Consider the following 16,886-nt stretch of genomic DNA (forward strand, 5'->3'; position numbering starts at 1 on the left):
TGGAGTATCTTTATCTGCTGATTGTTAAACTTTCTAGAATACACATATTTCTATTGTGTAGGATCTAGGGCTGCTGTCCCGTCATTTCCCTCTCTCTCCCCCTCTCCATCCCTCATTCATTTCAGACTCTAACCACACCCTCTAGAGCCACGCCCATTTAATCCACGCCCACAATTTCGCGTAAACCACGCCCATTTTCCGCCGCTGCACGCTTCGCGCGCCGCACTTGTCTATTTTTGCTAGGCCACGCCTGCTGACGAATGCCCCGCCCCCTAATTATTGGACAGCTCCGCCTACAGCCACAAAAGTGTCCCACATTTTTTTTTTACAATGTTGGCAACTATGCTGTCATATGTTGGTCATTCCATAGAAAACAATAATAATCCCGCTTAATTTCAAATTTGAACATCATCACTGAACATAGAGAGTATGTCTGCTAAAGATTGATCTGATATGACCAATGGTTCTGACTCCAGGTTACATCTTGCTTCCCATTATACTCTATGGGCATTTCATTCTGTCATATGTTTGTCATTCTGTAGAAAACAGCTGTAATCCCAAATAATCTCAATCTTATAATCTGCTACTTTACTTGAAGAACAGCTGTGGTAAAGGATAAATTGCTATGTCTCTCAGATTTGCCTGCAAATGAGTTTAGATTTTACTTCCCATTATACTCTATGGACTTTCCCTTCTGTCATTCACCTTTGTTATGCTATAAAAAACAACAATAATCCCACCTAATCTCATATTAAACATGGCCACTGATATTTAAAAGTAGGTTTTAAAAAAAGAAATTGATGATATGTCTAAAGAGTCTTTCAGAAATAGATTTTTTTTTTCCATTATTCTCTATGGGCATTCCACTTTGTTCCATTACTCTCTATGGGCATTCCATCTCCCTGTTAAAGTCTATGGGCATTCCATTCTGTCATTCCTTTTAGTATGTCCCGATATTACTATTTGTTTTTAAAACTAATTGGGTAACTGATACCAGTGGTGCGTAACACTGAACTAGATATAAATATCATAAACGTGAAGAAAATTAAAAACACACATGTTTAAAACTTCTATCACCATAGTAAATAGCTGACTCAGAGTCATTAACAGAAAACAGTCCTAAATAAAGTGCAAGGCGGTTCAAGCTATGTACATACACAGCTCAAAAAGTGACAATGTGCAGTGTGCAAGCAATGTGCACAATGTGGAATGGTGTATGCACCTCTATAAAATATATGTAAAAATATGCTATACTTCACATAAAGTGCAAAAAGCCATCAAAAATTTGATACGATATAAGTGTCCCAAAATTATAAAAATAAAATGGAAAAATGAATGAAACAAGTCTTTCACAAAAAAGTCCTTATTATAAATAAATTATGTGACAGCAACGTCCTAGCATGCACACGTTGCAGTTAAAGTGCTCAAGTTGAATCACATCAAGTGCTTCTTCGTGTGAAGACACGGGGCGGGACAGGCTGCATAATACATGGTCAGAGGCTTACGAGCTCGCCGCTCGTCGGATAAAACCGCTGTTTTTTCAATTTTAAATGTGAGTACCTGTATTTCTCTAATAAAAATAAGTAACATTCACCAAAACGGAATTACACTATTGGGTCTCTTCCTGCTTTATCATCTTCTACACCCCCCCCCCCCGCACTACATCTGAGGGAGCCTTATCTCAGGATCTATGACGGTGAGGGATGCGCTGGAGCCCCTAGGTGGATGCTACAAAAGCTCTCCTGGTCATATGCTTTTGCCCTATTACCCTAAGGTAAGGGGCCATTACCCACTTGAATGTCTGCACACGAAGAAGCACTTGATGTGATTCAACTTGAGCACTTTAACTGCAACGTGTGCATGCTAGGACGTTGCTGTCACATAATTTATTTATAATAAGGACTTTTTTGTGAAAGACTTGTTTCATTCATTTTTCCATTTTATTTTTATAATTTTGGGACACTTATATCGTATCAAATTTTTGATGGCTTTTTGCACTTTATGTGAAGTATAGCATATTTTTAATTTTCTTCACGTTTATGATATTTATATCTAGTTCAGTGTTACGCACCACTGGTATCAGTTACCCATTTAGTTTTAAAAACAAATACTTTTATCTTTCTGGTGTTATAAGATATTATTATCACCTAAGCCACGCTGGTTTTTGTACTTAGGATTAGCGCAGCACCACCCATTTATTATATTCATTCAGAAGGTCAGGTGTTTACCCGAACCGGCGCATGCAGCTTTTCCACCCCCAGCCGCCTCCATATCTGATGGCACGGGAATAATTTTCTTAAATATCTCTTGTAATAAAAAAAAGCATTACAGGACCTCTTAAATGTGAGATCTGGGGTCAAAAAGACCCCAGATCTCAAATTTACACTAAAATGCAATTTAAAAAAAAAAAAAAAAAATCCCCTTTAACCACTTCCATACCGGGCCATTGTCATATGACGTCCGCAGGAGCACCCTCCCATCCTGGGCGGGGGTCATGTGATGTCCTCTGCTTCTCGCCGCTACTGTGGGCCCCACAAAGCAGCAATCGGGGATGAGGCTTGTCACCCTGACACAGCCCATCCCCGATCACGAGTACCTGTCACCAGCCCATCAGAGTACCTGTCACCAGCCCATCAGAGTACCTGTCACCAGCCCATCAGAGTACCCGAGTACCTATCTGCCCATGCCTCATAGAATATACTTTGGGGTGTTTGCTTTCCGAAATGGGGTCATTTTGAGGGTAATTCCACTGTCCTGATGCTCCAGGACCTTCAAAGGTGTGATAGGAAGGAATGAAATTATATGTGTAATTTATGCTCCTAGAATGCTTGAAGGTACTACTTCAGTGTTGAACCTCAGTATGTGGCCAGGCTGTGTAAAAGAGGAGTAGCAGAATGTATTTTGGGGTGTAATGTTTGCTATGTATATGCTGTGTGTTAGAAATATAAATCGAAAAAATAAAAAATTTAAAGCGCCCCTGTCCCTGTGTGCTCGCACGCAGAAGCGAACGCATACGTAAGTCCCGCCCACATATGAAAACAGTGTTTAAACCACACATGTGAGGTATCGACGTGAACGTTGGAGGGAGAGCAATAATTTTGTCCCTAGACCTCCTCTGTAACTCAAAACATGTAACCAGTAAAAAAATTCAAGCATCGCCTACAGGGATTTTTAAGTACCGAACTTTGGCGCCATTCCACGAGCGTGTGCAATTTTGAAGTGTGACATGTTAGGTATCTATTTACTCGGCGTAACTTCATCTTTCACAATATGCAAAAACATTGGGCTAAGTTTAGTGTTTTTTTTTTTTGTTTTTTTTAAAAAGCGTTCGAAAAATTGCTGCGCAAATACCGTGTGAGATAAAAAGTTTCAACAACCACCATTGTATTCTCTAGGGTCTTTGCTAAAAAAAACAAAAAAAAAAAAACCATATATAATGTTTGGGGTTCTATGTAATTTTCTAGAAAAAAAATGATGATTTTTACATGTAGGAGAGAAATGTCAGAATTGGCCTGGGTGGCAAGGGGTCAAGTCTTCTTCTTTTACACCATAGAAACGCAGTCCAGATGCGTTCCAGGTGCTTTTCTGCATGCGCATTTGATCCATTCCAGTGCGTTATTGATGCAGTCCAGTGCTTTTTTTCCCCCCTCTTTTTTCTTAACCTTAAATAAGGACAAGTGGGTTGCAGTGCGTTTTTGGTGCATTTAGGTGCGTCCCAGTGCGTTTTTGATGCGTTTTACAGCGTTCCAGTACAGTCCAGTGCATAAAAAATGCAGCATGTTCTACTTTTTTTCTGGAACTGGAACGCACTGGAACGAACTGCACTGGTGTGAACTATGCCATTGAAAACCATAGAACCTACTTTCCATGCAGAAAAAAAAAACGCACTGGACTGCATGTGGTGTGAACTGGCCCTAAATGTATATGTTTGTAATTTGTTAAACAAAGTGCAAATTTTTTATATTTCTATTGTCTGTCTATAACATACTAATACACATATACATATATACACACATACACACACACATAAACGTCGATACCTCCAAAAGCTGAAATTATCTTAACATCCCGCCCCCACACATAATATACTTTGTATTCACTTGAATGGGCTGCCCTATGCACAATAAACACACCAAAACAGCTCATGTACCAAATTTTGGTGCTGAGAACGGTGTGTTTGGCAACATGCGGCAAAATCGCACCATGTTTGATGGATACAAGAGATAATGGCACCTCAAGCATGTCTTGCCACGTTTTCTGAATACATGGGCAGGAACACGCAATTCTGCCCGCATTTTCAGAACCGCCATATGTGAATTCATTTTAAGATGAGGCAACTCTGAACAATATAGCTATTTACAAAAAGATTAGCCAGGGAGCAGAGGGAACCTTAGTGGAGCGATTAGAGAACATTACACAGAGCCCGGCTGTGTAGGGCCCGCCCCCTTGATCACAACAGTCAATCCAAAAAATGGACGGAAAGCGTCATCAGTTGCTGAGACAGCCTCCATCTTGTGTGATGGAAGTAAATTTGTATTACACTTGGGGGACACAGAAAAATTGGGGACATGGCCACCTCAGCGAGCGCCTATCGAGGCGAAACACCTCCTCAAAGATCGCCATTTTAGCAGCAATTTCTTTCATCTTCATTTTGATCCTTTTTTTTTTTCTTTCAAGTCAACTGTGAAGAACAAGTAAGAAGTTTAGAGGAGGAAAGGAACATATTACAGAGAAAACTTTACTTCTGTGAAGAATTAAGACTCTGAAAGAAAAACTAAAGGACCTGGTGTTCGAAATTCAATACCTCAGGAAAATTGAGAAGGAGAAGCAGGTAAGTGACAGGTTTATTTACTAAATCTCAGATCATTCCTGTACAATTCACATGTCATTCAGTATTTGTGCGATTTGAATCCATTCATTAGGCTCAAATCGCTCCGCATCACAACACAGATCTTGGTGTGATTGAAGTACAGAGGAGGGATTTGAGGTCTTATTGACCCCAGATCTCTCCATAGAGTACCTGTCACATGCCTATTGCTGTAACAAGGATGTTAAGACCCCTCACACTGGGTTGTTTTGCAGGCGCTACAGCGCTAAAAATGGTGCCTGCAAACCGACCTGAAACAGCCGCTGCCGTGTCTCCAATGTGAAAGTCCCGAGGGCTTTCACACTGGAGCGGTGCGCTAGCAGGACGGTAAAAAAAAGTCCTGCTAGCAGCATCTTTGGTGCGGTGAAGGAGCGGTGTGTATACCGCTCCTCCACCGCTTCTGCCCATTGAAATCAATGGGGCACCGCGGCTATACCACCGGCAAAGCGCCTCTCAGAGGCGCTTTACGGTGGTTTTTAACCCTTTCTCAGCCGCCAGCGGGGGGTAAAATCGCCCAGCTAGCAGCCGAATAGTGCCGCAAATCCGATGGTAAAGCCCCACTAAAAATAGCGGCGCTTTACCACCGATGCCGCCCCAGTGTGAAAGGGGCCTTACACATGGGCACTAATTCAAGTACTAGACCTCTTCTGTACATCTAAAGTGGTAACATGTAAAGGCTTTTACATCATCGCCTATGGCTAGTAAAATTTACATCATTTGTCGCCATTGCACGGGCGTGCGCAATTTTAAAGCATGACGTGTTTGGTATGTATTTACTCAGCGTAACATCATCTTTTATATTTTACAAAAAAATTGGGTTATGTATTGTGGTGTTTTTTTTTTTGCATTATAATTCAAAAAAAGTGTATTTTTTCCCAAAAGTTGCCTTTGAAAAAACGCTGCACAAATACCATGTGACATAAAAAATTGCAAGTGCCATTTTATTCTTTATTCTAGGGCCTCTGCTTCACAAAATATAACGTGTTTTGTTTACATGTAAAAATTGGGGTTTCTGAGTATTTTTTTGGCAAAAAATACAGATTTTTACATGTAAACAAAACGTACCAGAAAAGACTGTTCTTGGAGTGGTTACAGTGCAGCCTAGTTTAACCACTTCTTAAGGACCGGGCCTCTTTTTGACACTTGTTGTTTACAAGTTAAAATCTGTTTTTTTGCTAGAAAATTACTTAGAACCCCCAAACATTATATAACTTTTTTTCCAGACACCCTAGAGAATAAAATGGCGGTCATTGCAATACTTTATGTCACATCGTATTTGCGCAGTGGTCTTACAAGCGCAATTTTTTTTTTCTTTTTAAATACACTTTGAGTCAAAAAATAAGACAACAGTAAAGTTAGCCCATTTTTTTCTATATTGTGAAAGATAATGTTACGCCGAGTAAATTGATACCCAACATGTCACTCTTCAAAATTGCGCCCGCTCGTGGAATTGCGACAAACTTTGGCACTTAAAAATCTCCATTGGCGACGTTTAAAAATTTCTACAGGTCACCAGTTTTCTGTTACAGAGGAGGTCTAGTAATGAGATTATTGCTCTCACTCTAACGATCGCGGCAATACCTCACATGTGTGGTTTGAGCACCGTTTTCATATCCAGATGGGACTTACGTATGCGTTTGCTTCTGCGCGCGATTTCGGCAGGACGGGGTGCTTTAAACTTTTTTTTTTTTAATTTTATTTTACCTTTTATTTGTTTATTTTTACACTGTCTTTTTAAAAAAAAAAAATGTAAACATCTCTTGTAATATATAAATGGGTGGTGCTGCGCTAATCCTAAGTACAAAAACCAGTGTGGCTTAGGTGATACTTTTATCTTTCTGATGTTATAAGATATTACTATTTGTTTTTAAAACTAATTGGGTAACTGATACCAGTGGTGCGTAACACTGAACTAGATATAAATATCATAAACGTGAAGAAAATTAAAAACACACATGTTTAAAACTTCTATCACCATAGTAAATAGCTGACTCAGAGTCAGTAACAGAAAACAGTCCTAAATAAAGTGCAAGGCGGTTCAAGCTATGTACATACACAGCTCAAAAAGTGACAATGTGTTGTGTGCAAGCAATGTGCACAATGTGGAATGGTGTATGCACCTCTATAAAATATATGTAAAAATATGCTATACTTCACATAAAGTGCAAAAAGCCATCAAAAATTTGATACGATATAAGTGTCCCAAAGTTATAAAAATAAAATGAAAAATGAATGAAACAAGTCTTTCACAAAAAAGTCCTTATTATAAATAAATTATGTGACAGCAACGTCCTAGCATGCACACGTTGCAGTTAAAGTGCTCAAGGTGAATCACATCAAGTGCTTCTTCGTGTGAAGACACGGGGCGGGACAGGCTGCATAATACATGGTCAGAGGCTTACGAGCTCGCCGCTCGTCGGATAAAACCGCTGTTTTTTCAATTTTAAATGTGAGTACCTGTATTTCTCTAATAAAAATAAGTAACATTCACCAAAACGGAATTACACTATTGGGTCTCTTCCTGCTTTATCATCTTCTACACCCCCCCCCCGCACTACATCTGAGGGAGCCTTATCTCAGGATCTATGACGGTGAGGGACGCGCTGGAGCCCCTAGGTGGATGCTACAAAAGCTCTCCTGGTCATATGCTTTTGCCCTATTACCCTAAGGTAAGGGGCCATTACCCACTTGAATGTCTGCACACGAAGAAGCACTTGATGTGATTCAACTTGAGCACTTTAACTGCAACGTGTGCATGCTAGGACGTTGCTGTCACATAATTTATTTATAATAAGGACTTTTTTGTGAAAGACTTGTTTCATTCATTTTTCCATTTTATTTTTATAATTTTGGGACACTTATATCGTATCAAATTTTTGATGGCTTTTTGCACTTTATGTGAAGTATAGCATATTTTTACATATATTTTATAGAGGTGCATACACCATTCCACATTGTGCACATTGCTTGCACACTGCACATTGTCACTTTTTGAGCTGTGTATGTACATAGCTTGAACCGCCTTGCACTTTATTTAGGACTGTTTTCTGTTACTGACTCTGAGTCAGCTATTTACTATGGTGATAGAAGTTTTAAACATGTGTGTTTTTAATTTTCTTCACGTTTATGATATTTATATCTAGTTCAGTGTTACGCACCACTGGTATCAGTTACCCAATTAGTTTTAAAAACAAATAGTAATATCTTATAACACCAGAAAGATAAAAGTATCACCAAAGCCACACTGGTTTTTGTACTTAGGATTAGCGCAGCACCACCCATTTATTATATTCATTCAAAAGGTCAGGTGTTTACCCGAACCGGCGCATGCAGCTTTTCCACCCCCAGCCGCCTCCATATCTGATAGCGCGGAAATAATTTTCTTAAATATCTCTTGTAATAAAAAAAAAAGCATTACAGGACCTCTTAAATGTGAGATCTGGGGTCAAAAAGACCCTAGATCTCAAATTTACACTAAAATGCAATTTAAAAAAAAAATCCCCTTTAACCACTTCCATACCGGGCCATTGTCATATGACGTCCGCAGGAGCACTCTCCCATCCTGGGCGGGGGTCATATGATGTCCTCTGCTTCTCGCCGCTACTGTGGGCCCCACAAAGCAGCGATCGGGGATGAGGCTTGTCACCCTGACACAGCCCATCCCCGATCACGAGTACCTGTCACCAGCCCATCAGAGTACCCGAGTACCTATCTGCCCATGCCTCATAGAATATACTTTGGCATGTTTGCTTTCCAAAATGGGGCCATTTTGAGGGTAATTCCACTGTCCTGGTGCTCCAGGACCTTCAAAAGTGTGATAGGAAGGAATGAAATTATATGTGTAATTTATGCTCCTAGAATGCTTGAAGGTACTACTTCAGTGTTGAACCTCAGTATGTGGCCAGGCTGTGTAAAAGAGGAGTAGCAGAATGTATTTTGGGGTGTAATGTTTGCTATGTATATGCTGTGTGTTAGAAATATCATATAAATCGACCATTGTGTAAAAAAAAATACTTTTTATTTTCTTTCCACGTTTTCCGAAGACTTGTGGAAAAAAATGAACCATTCAAAAGAATCATTATGCCTCATAGAATATACTTTGGGGTGTTTTCTTTTCAAAATGGGGTCATTTTGTGGGTAGGTTCCATTGTCCTGGTGCTCCAGGGCCTTCAAAGATGTAATAGGTCGTTAGGAAATTTTATGTGTAATTTATGCTCTTATACTGCATGACGGTGCTCCCTGTATGTTGGACCTCTCTATGTGGCTAGGCTGTGGAAAAGTCACACACATGTGGTATCACCATACTAGGGAGGAGTAGCAGAATGTATTTTGGGGTGTAATTGGAAGTATGTATATGCTGTGTGTGAGAAATTAATTATGACAATTTTGTGTAAAAAAAAAATTAAATAATTTCTTCATTTTCCCAAGAATTGTGGAAAAAAATTACAACTTCAAAAAAACTCACTATGCCTCTTACTAAATACCTTGGACTGTCTACTTTTCAAAAAGGGGTGATTTGGGGGGTATTTGTACTTTCCTGACATTACAGGGCCTCAAGAAATGAGATAGGCCTTCAGTGCATCAGGTGTTATCAATTTTCAATGATTTTCACCATAGCTTGTAGACTAAATTTCACAGAGACCAAATAATATACACTTTTTTGGGTTATTTTTACCAATGATATGTAGCAGTATAAATTTTGGCCCAAATTTATGAACAAAAATTAATTATTTGCAAAATTTTATAATAGAAACTAAAAAAAATATGTTTTTTTTTTTTTTTTTTTTTTTTTTTTTTTAGATTTTCGCTCTTTCACTTATGTCGCAAAAAACCCAGTGGTGATTAAATACCACAAAAAGAAAGCTCTATTTATGTGAAAAAAATGTTGTTTGGGTAGAGTAATTGGTATGAAAGCTGAAAATTGGTCTGGGCAGGAAGGGTGTACAAGTGTCCTGTATTGAAGTGGTTAAGAGCATTGGGCAGAAGTTACATTTTGGGCCATCTTTCCCTCACTCGGCCTCCAGGCAGTGAGGGGAGCAGACGGCTCTGGTAAGTGGCGGAGACGACTGGAGCATGGCGGGAGGGGGGCCCTCTCCCACCACTGATAAAAGTGATCGTGCGGCGAATCCGCAACAGAGACCACTTTTATGCTAAAAAGAGACGCACACCAGTCCTGAAAATACGGGGGTTATGGCAGCTAAACGGTATTTAGCGTCAAACTACCGACGTACGGGTACGGCGATTTGTGTGAAGTGGTTAATGAGGACTTCAACCCAAAAGCGGAATTTCCGCTTTAAGGCCTCCTCCCCGACTACTGTTTGTGAAACTGATCTTTTGGGGAGGAGAGGGGGAGCTTGTACCCAATTTTGACAGGTACCTGCTCCCACTTCCGTTCCGATCACCTTAAGCGATCGTAAGCATAAGTTCTCCTTCCCGAAATCTTCTGGGACACATGACAGGTCCTAGAAGACTTCGGGACCAGTCATAGTGCGCAGCGCCGCTCCCGCATGCGCAGTAGGCACCTGGCTGTGAAGCTGCAAAGCGGTCACAGCCGGTTGCCCATAGTGGAGATCCCGGTGCCACTGAGGGAGGACATGGGGAGGACACAGCTGCGGTGAGCGCACCGCTGGATCGTGGAACAGTTGAGTGTGTGTTTATTAAAAGTCAGCAGCTACAGTTTTTGTAGCTGCTGACTTTTAACAAACAAATGACTGGAACTCCGCTTTGACTGTGATAAAACATCAACTCTGTCTACAATCCCCAAGCCACAGCAACCCCATTTCCACGCATGTCTGAAACTTTTTATTTAACCTCTTAATGAGTGAGGGTAAAACAAATGTTAATACCTGAACACAATTTTGCAACTTCTTATTAAGGCTAGGTTCACACTGCTGCAGTGCGAATTTAGCGCAATTTTGATCCGATTGCGTTGCGAATTTGCATTGCGAATTCTTTGTGTGTTCTTGCGATTCTACTGCAAATTTTGCAATCTATGGAGCTGAATTCGCATCGCACACGGATCAAACTCGGACAGGACCCTTTTTTTACGCAGGTTAAATTCGCAACGCATTGATGTGAACAGCACTCATGGAAAACAATGTTATTAAAATGACTTGCGAATTTGCGCGATCGCAGCGGCTCAAATTCGCAATAAACTTCGCAGCAGTGTGAACCTAGCCTAAAACTGTACATACCCTCGCAACTACTTTGTGCATCCAGGTGGATTATACCTTGTTTTTTACGGACAAATTAGGCTTTACTTTAGTGGTAAATGGTAACAGATATATCTCCTGTTTTTTACATTTTTTTTTTAATCAAATGAAAAATGGAACAAAAAAATCTTTAAAAAAATGTAGCTTTATATAGAATTTTATTTACATAACCTACCACCAAAGAACAACCCAATCTTGCTCCTGACGATCGCAGCAATAACACATATGTGTATGTTAGTGGTTGTTTGGGCCCTACTACGGGTACACAAACAACCTTTTACTTTTTTATCCTACCTACAACAGACTGACTTTGACAGTAAGTGACACTGACACAGATTAAAAAAAAAATTAAAAAAAAAAAAATTCTGCCCGCAATATACGGGCCATGACCTTTGACCCTAACTTTAACCCTGGCACTGACCTAGATCTAACCTTGACCTAGCAATTTTTTTTTATTTATTTATTTTTTTTTTTTTTACACACACATTTAGATCTTTTTTCCTGCAAAGAGAGAGCTATAGTGGGGTTGATTTACTAAAACTGGGGATAAACCAATCAGCTTCCAGGTTTTTTTTTGTCAAAGCTCAATTGAACAAGCTGAAGTTAGAATCTGATTGGCTACCATGACAGATATGCATGTATTGGGCCTCACAGAAAAAAGTCGAGTTCTGTGAGGCTGCATATATGTGTACGGTCAGCAGGAAGGGTTTAAAATGTCCAAAACGATCTCTGAAAGATGTACTCCGTCCTCTCTATAGATACCCGGTATTCTGCACCTCTCCTGAGTTCAGGTCGCTCGCCAGCTCTGTCCAATCACAGCCCAGAGCCCTGTGTTGACAAACAACACAGGTCTCTGTACAGAGGGAATGATCTCTTTGGGGTTAATTTACTAAAGACAAATAGACTGTGCACTTTTGTGCGTGCGTTTGTACTCTGCAGTGCAGTTACTCCAGAGCTTAGTAAATGAGGGGGGGCTCTTCTGACTTCCATCACCCAGTAATGTGCAAGCAAAAATGCATTTTTTTTCTTTTCCTTGCATGTGATTGGGTATTCTTTGTAAAGTGAAACGTTACCTCATTTACTAAGCTCTGGAACAACTGCACTTGCAAAAACGCAGTCCATTTGCCTTTAGAAAATCAACCCCTTTGTTTCTTCTGCCTGCTTTAAAAAAGCAAAAGACCAGCCATTGTCATTAGTATAGTGACAGTGTATAGCAGGGATATTGAATTAAAATTCATGGAGGTTCAATTAGTATAATTTTCTATCAGCCGAGGTCCAAATCGCAGTTTTGTGCAGTGACTCCGATTCTTTACATCACAGCCCAGGTGTACAGGCACGGCAGTCCATTTATTTGCTTTCTGCTGGCAAAAGGTCCTGGCACTTTTTTAAAATGCAGCCGCATGGAAACTGCATGGTGTGTTTGTAGCATGCAATTTCCATGTGCGGGAAATTGCACCTTGCATTTTAGTGCGTTTAAGAGTCAGAGTCAATGGTGCCCCCTACATGTTTTCTGTGCAGCACCTCATTTTTTTGTGCAGCACCTCATTTTTTTTGTACAGCTTGTCCCCTTCACATATCTCACCCAACACAGTATTGCCCCTTCACATGTCACCCCACACAGTATTGCCACCCCTTCACATATCACCCCACACAGTATTGCCCCCCCTTCACATATCACCCCACACAGTATTGCCCCCCCTTCACATATCACCCCACACAGTATTGCCCCCCCTTCACATATCACCCCACAGTATTGCCCCCCTTCACATATCACCCAACACAGTATTGCCCCTTCACATGTCACCCCACACAGTATTGCCACCCCTTCACATATCACCCCACACAGTATTGCCCCCCCTTCACATATCACCCCACACAGTATTGCCCCCCCTTCACATATCACCCCACACAGTATTGCCCCCCCTTCACATATCACCCCACAGTATTGCCCCCCTTCACATATCACCCCACACAGTATTGCCCCCCCTTCACATATCACCCCACACAGTATTGCCCCCCCCTTCACATATCACCCCACAGTATTGCCCCCCCTTCACATATCACCCCACACAGTATTGCCCCCCCTTCACATATCACCCCACACAGTATTGCCCCCCCTTCACATATCACCCCACACAGTATTGCCCCCCCTTCACATATCACCCCACACAGTATTGCCCCCCCTTCACATTTCACCCCACACAGTATTGCCCCCCTTTACATGACCCTCCCACACAGCACTGCCCCCATTTCCTTGCTCCCCATCCTTCACAGTTCCATATATTTTCCTCCCTTCACTCTCCTACCTTTCACAGAGCGGAGAGCAGGAGGCGGGACAATCCTAAACTAAAGGCACAGCAGCACTGGGCGGGGCGCAGGAGCTGTCGGGTTGACTTTTCATATCAGTAAACTGGTGATTGGCTGCTAGGACCGCCTCCTAGCAGCCAATCACCTCCCAATTAACGCGGAATGCGGGCCACCATTTAGTGATGCCCGGTGTATAGTATTAGCACTGATCACTATTAGTGTCACTGGTGATGTCAGCGGCAGTTATTCAGTTCAAACTCAGTGTCAAATTGGCCGCCACACGATCACAGTTCCCCTATAAGTCGCTGATCACCGCCATTACAAGTATACAATAAATAAATAAAAATTCATACCATCCTTTGTAGAAACTATAACGCAAACCAATTAATATACGCTTATTGGGATTTTTTTTTTTTTTTTTACAATGAAGGTCATTGTACCAGCAATGCTTTCAGTTGTCATGAATTGTACAACTAGTGATCTGTGATTGGCTACAGCTAATTACATGATACAGGTACCATGTGTTAGCTGTGGCAATCTGCCAAATACACAGCTCACTATCAAAGGAAGCAAACCTGTTATGAATGAAGGATTTGTCAATAACTGTCTATTTATTCATCATTTTTTGTGTGAATGAGTAGGGATACAATGTACACCTTACTCATTTCCACATCTGAGGACCCACATCTTTTTTTGTGTGTCTTTTTCTGTGTGGGGTCCCAATTGACATCCATACCAAACATTCATCAAGGACAAGGGTCTGATATTTGTTTTTAGAAGGAACCCATGACTTTTTTGGGTAAGGGTCTGGTATAGATGGGGGGAATCCCCAGCTGCTTTGTTTACAAATCTAATTTAAATTTAAGAAGCATTTTTCCTTTGTAAATACCAGTTTGTGATCTGTCCCCATGAGCGCAGGCTGTCCATCTGGTGCCCGCGACGTGATACCCCAAATCATTGCGCAAAACTGTCCAATTCCTCCAAATGATTCTCAAGTCTGATGGGATCTGTTCCCGCTAGCTGAAACAAAGGATATTCTATTTTCCACCACGATGTTTGTTTGTGCTCCACACTAGACTAACCAGAGCTTAAATTGAAATCCTTGGGGTATTTTTAGCAAGGGCACCTTTTGAGCTGTTACTGTAGAGTTGACCTGAAAGCAACTGCTTCATGACACTTTTCCCATTTTTAAATGGCCTGCTGTTCCATATTTTGCATTTCAATTGCAGATGTGCAAAATGTGGTCATCTGGGAAGGTGATTAAGATCCCTGCTTAAGGGATATCCAGTGCTGCGCTCTGCTTACAGAATTAATTGTGCTCTGCTTACAGAACCCAGCAAGCCCTCACAGCACCTACTCCTCCTTTATCAGAAGAATTGGATTTCAATCAGACAAGGGAAGCATCAAAGCAAGCTGCAGATGCTGTTTTTTAGTTACCCCCTTAGTACTTTGGGAATCTTTTGTCATGTATTATTGTAATTGAAGTGTCTATAGTGGGTAAAGTGTAATACAGGGCTCGAAATTTCAAGTCCTGAGCTACTAGCCAGGCCTCAAGGGTAACTCGCCACAGTTGCTCTGCCCAACCCCTACCCTGCCCGCCCCTAATCACGCCCTCATAAATGATCCCATGAAATGACACTTAAATGTTTTTTATGCAGAATTAAGTTACAAAAATATTAACAACTTTATCAGTAAAAAACTGTAATGTAAATTCAAATTGTATGATATCCATAATTACATTTCTTGTTTATATTCTGTCTGCTGACTAATAATAATTCATCTTTTGTGTTTGTTTTAGGAATTGTACAAGCTTCTGGAGTGGCTGTTGGAGTGGACATTTGGATATTTCTTTAAAACAGGTAAGACAAATTTACATATCAATACTCAATACTCCGAAGAGTCATGATAATTGATGCCTTTGTAAGTTTTATTTCATTTTAAAGGGGTTGTAAACCCCTCGTGTTTTTTCACCTTAGTGCATCCTATGCATTAAGGTGAAAAAACTTCTGACACTGACCGGTCCCCCAGCCCCCCCCCCCCCCCCCCCCCCCCCGTTCTACTCACCTGAGCCCGTTCGTTCTCTTGGCGGAGACGCTCTCTTCCTCTCTGCCTGTTGTCTCGGCTCTTGATTGGATAGATTGATAGCAGCGCAGCCCGCGGCTCCCGCTGCTGTCAATCAAATCCAATGACGCGGGGCCGAATCCTGCATTCTGTGTGAATGTACACAGATGCAGGACCCGGAAACGCACCCAAACGGGTGTCCACCTTAGGAGAGCCTTATCCTCTGCAGAGGCGCTTTGCCGGCAGTATAGCCACGGTGCCCCATTGATTTCAATGGGCAGGAATGATATACACACACCGCTCCTTCACCGCTCAAAAGATGCTGCTAGCAGGACTTTTTTTAGCGTCCTGCTAGCGCACCGCTCCAGTGTGAAAGCCCTTGTCACACAGTATTTGCGCAGCGGTCTTTCAAACGCAATTTTTTGGGGAAAAAATACACTAATGAATTAAAGCAAAAACTAAAACAGTAACGTTAGCCCATTTTTTTCATCCAAAAGTTTTGATTACCTTTTTTTGTGTATTTAATATTTAAGATATAGTTTTTTTTTAATCTAAATTATACATACAAGTGAACTGATTTGAGGTTTGTTTTGTTTAATAAATATTTAAATGTAAAATTTTCTGTATCACTTATTGCTTAAGGCTGCTTTCACACTGGAATGGGCAGGCGTTGACGGTAAAACGCTGCTAGTTTTAGCGGCGCTTTACCGTCATTTTAGCAGCGCTATTCGGCTGCTAGCGGGGCGCTTATAACCCAGCTAGCGGCCGATGAAGGGGTTAAATGCGCCTGTGAAGTAGGGTAGGAGTGGTGGAGGGGCGATATACACCGCTCCAAAGATGCTGCTTGCAGGACTTTTTTTTAACATCCCACTCGGCTTTCACACTGAGACTGCAGGGGAGTCGTTTGGCAGGCACTTTACAGGCGCTAATTTTAGCCCAAAAGCGCCTGAAAAATGCCTCAGTGTGAAAGGGGTCTGTTAGATTTTATGAGATGAAGGGGGAAAAAAAAAAAAAAAAAAAATCGACCTAACATATCGCCCCCAAAAAAATCGGCATCATATATCGGCCAGAGAAAAACCCATATCGGTCGACCTCTAATCTCGAGGCCCCGCCAGCTACACCCGGACAGGCTTCTTGATGAAGTCACAAGTAAGACGGCAACGAGGGGCCCAGTGGTGTCTTTTCACAGGAGGATGTCAGTGGGACAATACTGGATTTGGTGGCTGGGTGAGCAGCCAAACTGTGCCTAAAAACACCACCAGGTAAGCGGAGGCAAAGAAAGAAATAGGAAGGGGTACACTGAAGGTACTGGTAAGCTGCACTGAGAGGCGGCACTGATATGCTGCACTGATGAACACTGATGGTGGTGCACTGATAATCCAGTGTAAATGTCCCCAGTCATCGTAAAGCCAGTTATCAGTGTTCCTTTCCTCAGGCAG

At 41.4% G+C, this 16,886-nt stretch overlaps 1 long non-coding RNA gene across 1 annotated transcript in view; it reads left to right on the forward strand.

Moving 5' to 3' along the window:
• Positions 1 to 16,886, forward strand: part of LOC141146156 (uncharacterized) — a 49,663-nt gene that overhangs the window by 19,800 nt on the left and 12,977 nt on the right. The window contains exons 3-4 of the long non-coding RNA XR_012244737.1: positions 4,678 to 4,831; positions 15,185 to 15,245. This is a non-coding gene — a long non-coding RNA (uncharacterized lncRNA). The remainder of the gene's footprint in view (positions 1 to 4,677; positions 4,832 to 15,184; positions 15,246 to 16,886) is intronic.

This window comes from Aquarana catesbeiana, linkage group LG05, assembly GCF_042186555.1.
Source record: "Aquarana catesbeiana isolate 2022-GZ linkage group LG05, ASM4218655v1, whole genome shotgun sequence".
NCBI lineage: Eukaryota > Metazoa > Chordata > Amphibia > Anura > Ranidae > Aquarana > Aquarana catesbeiana.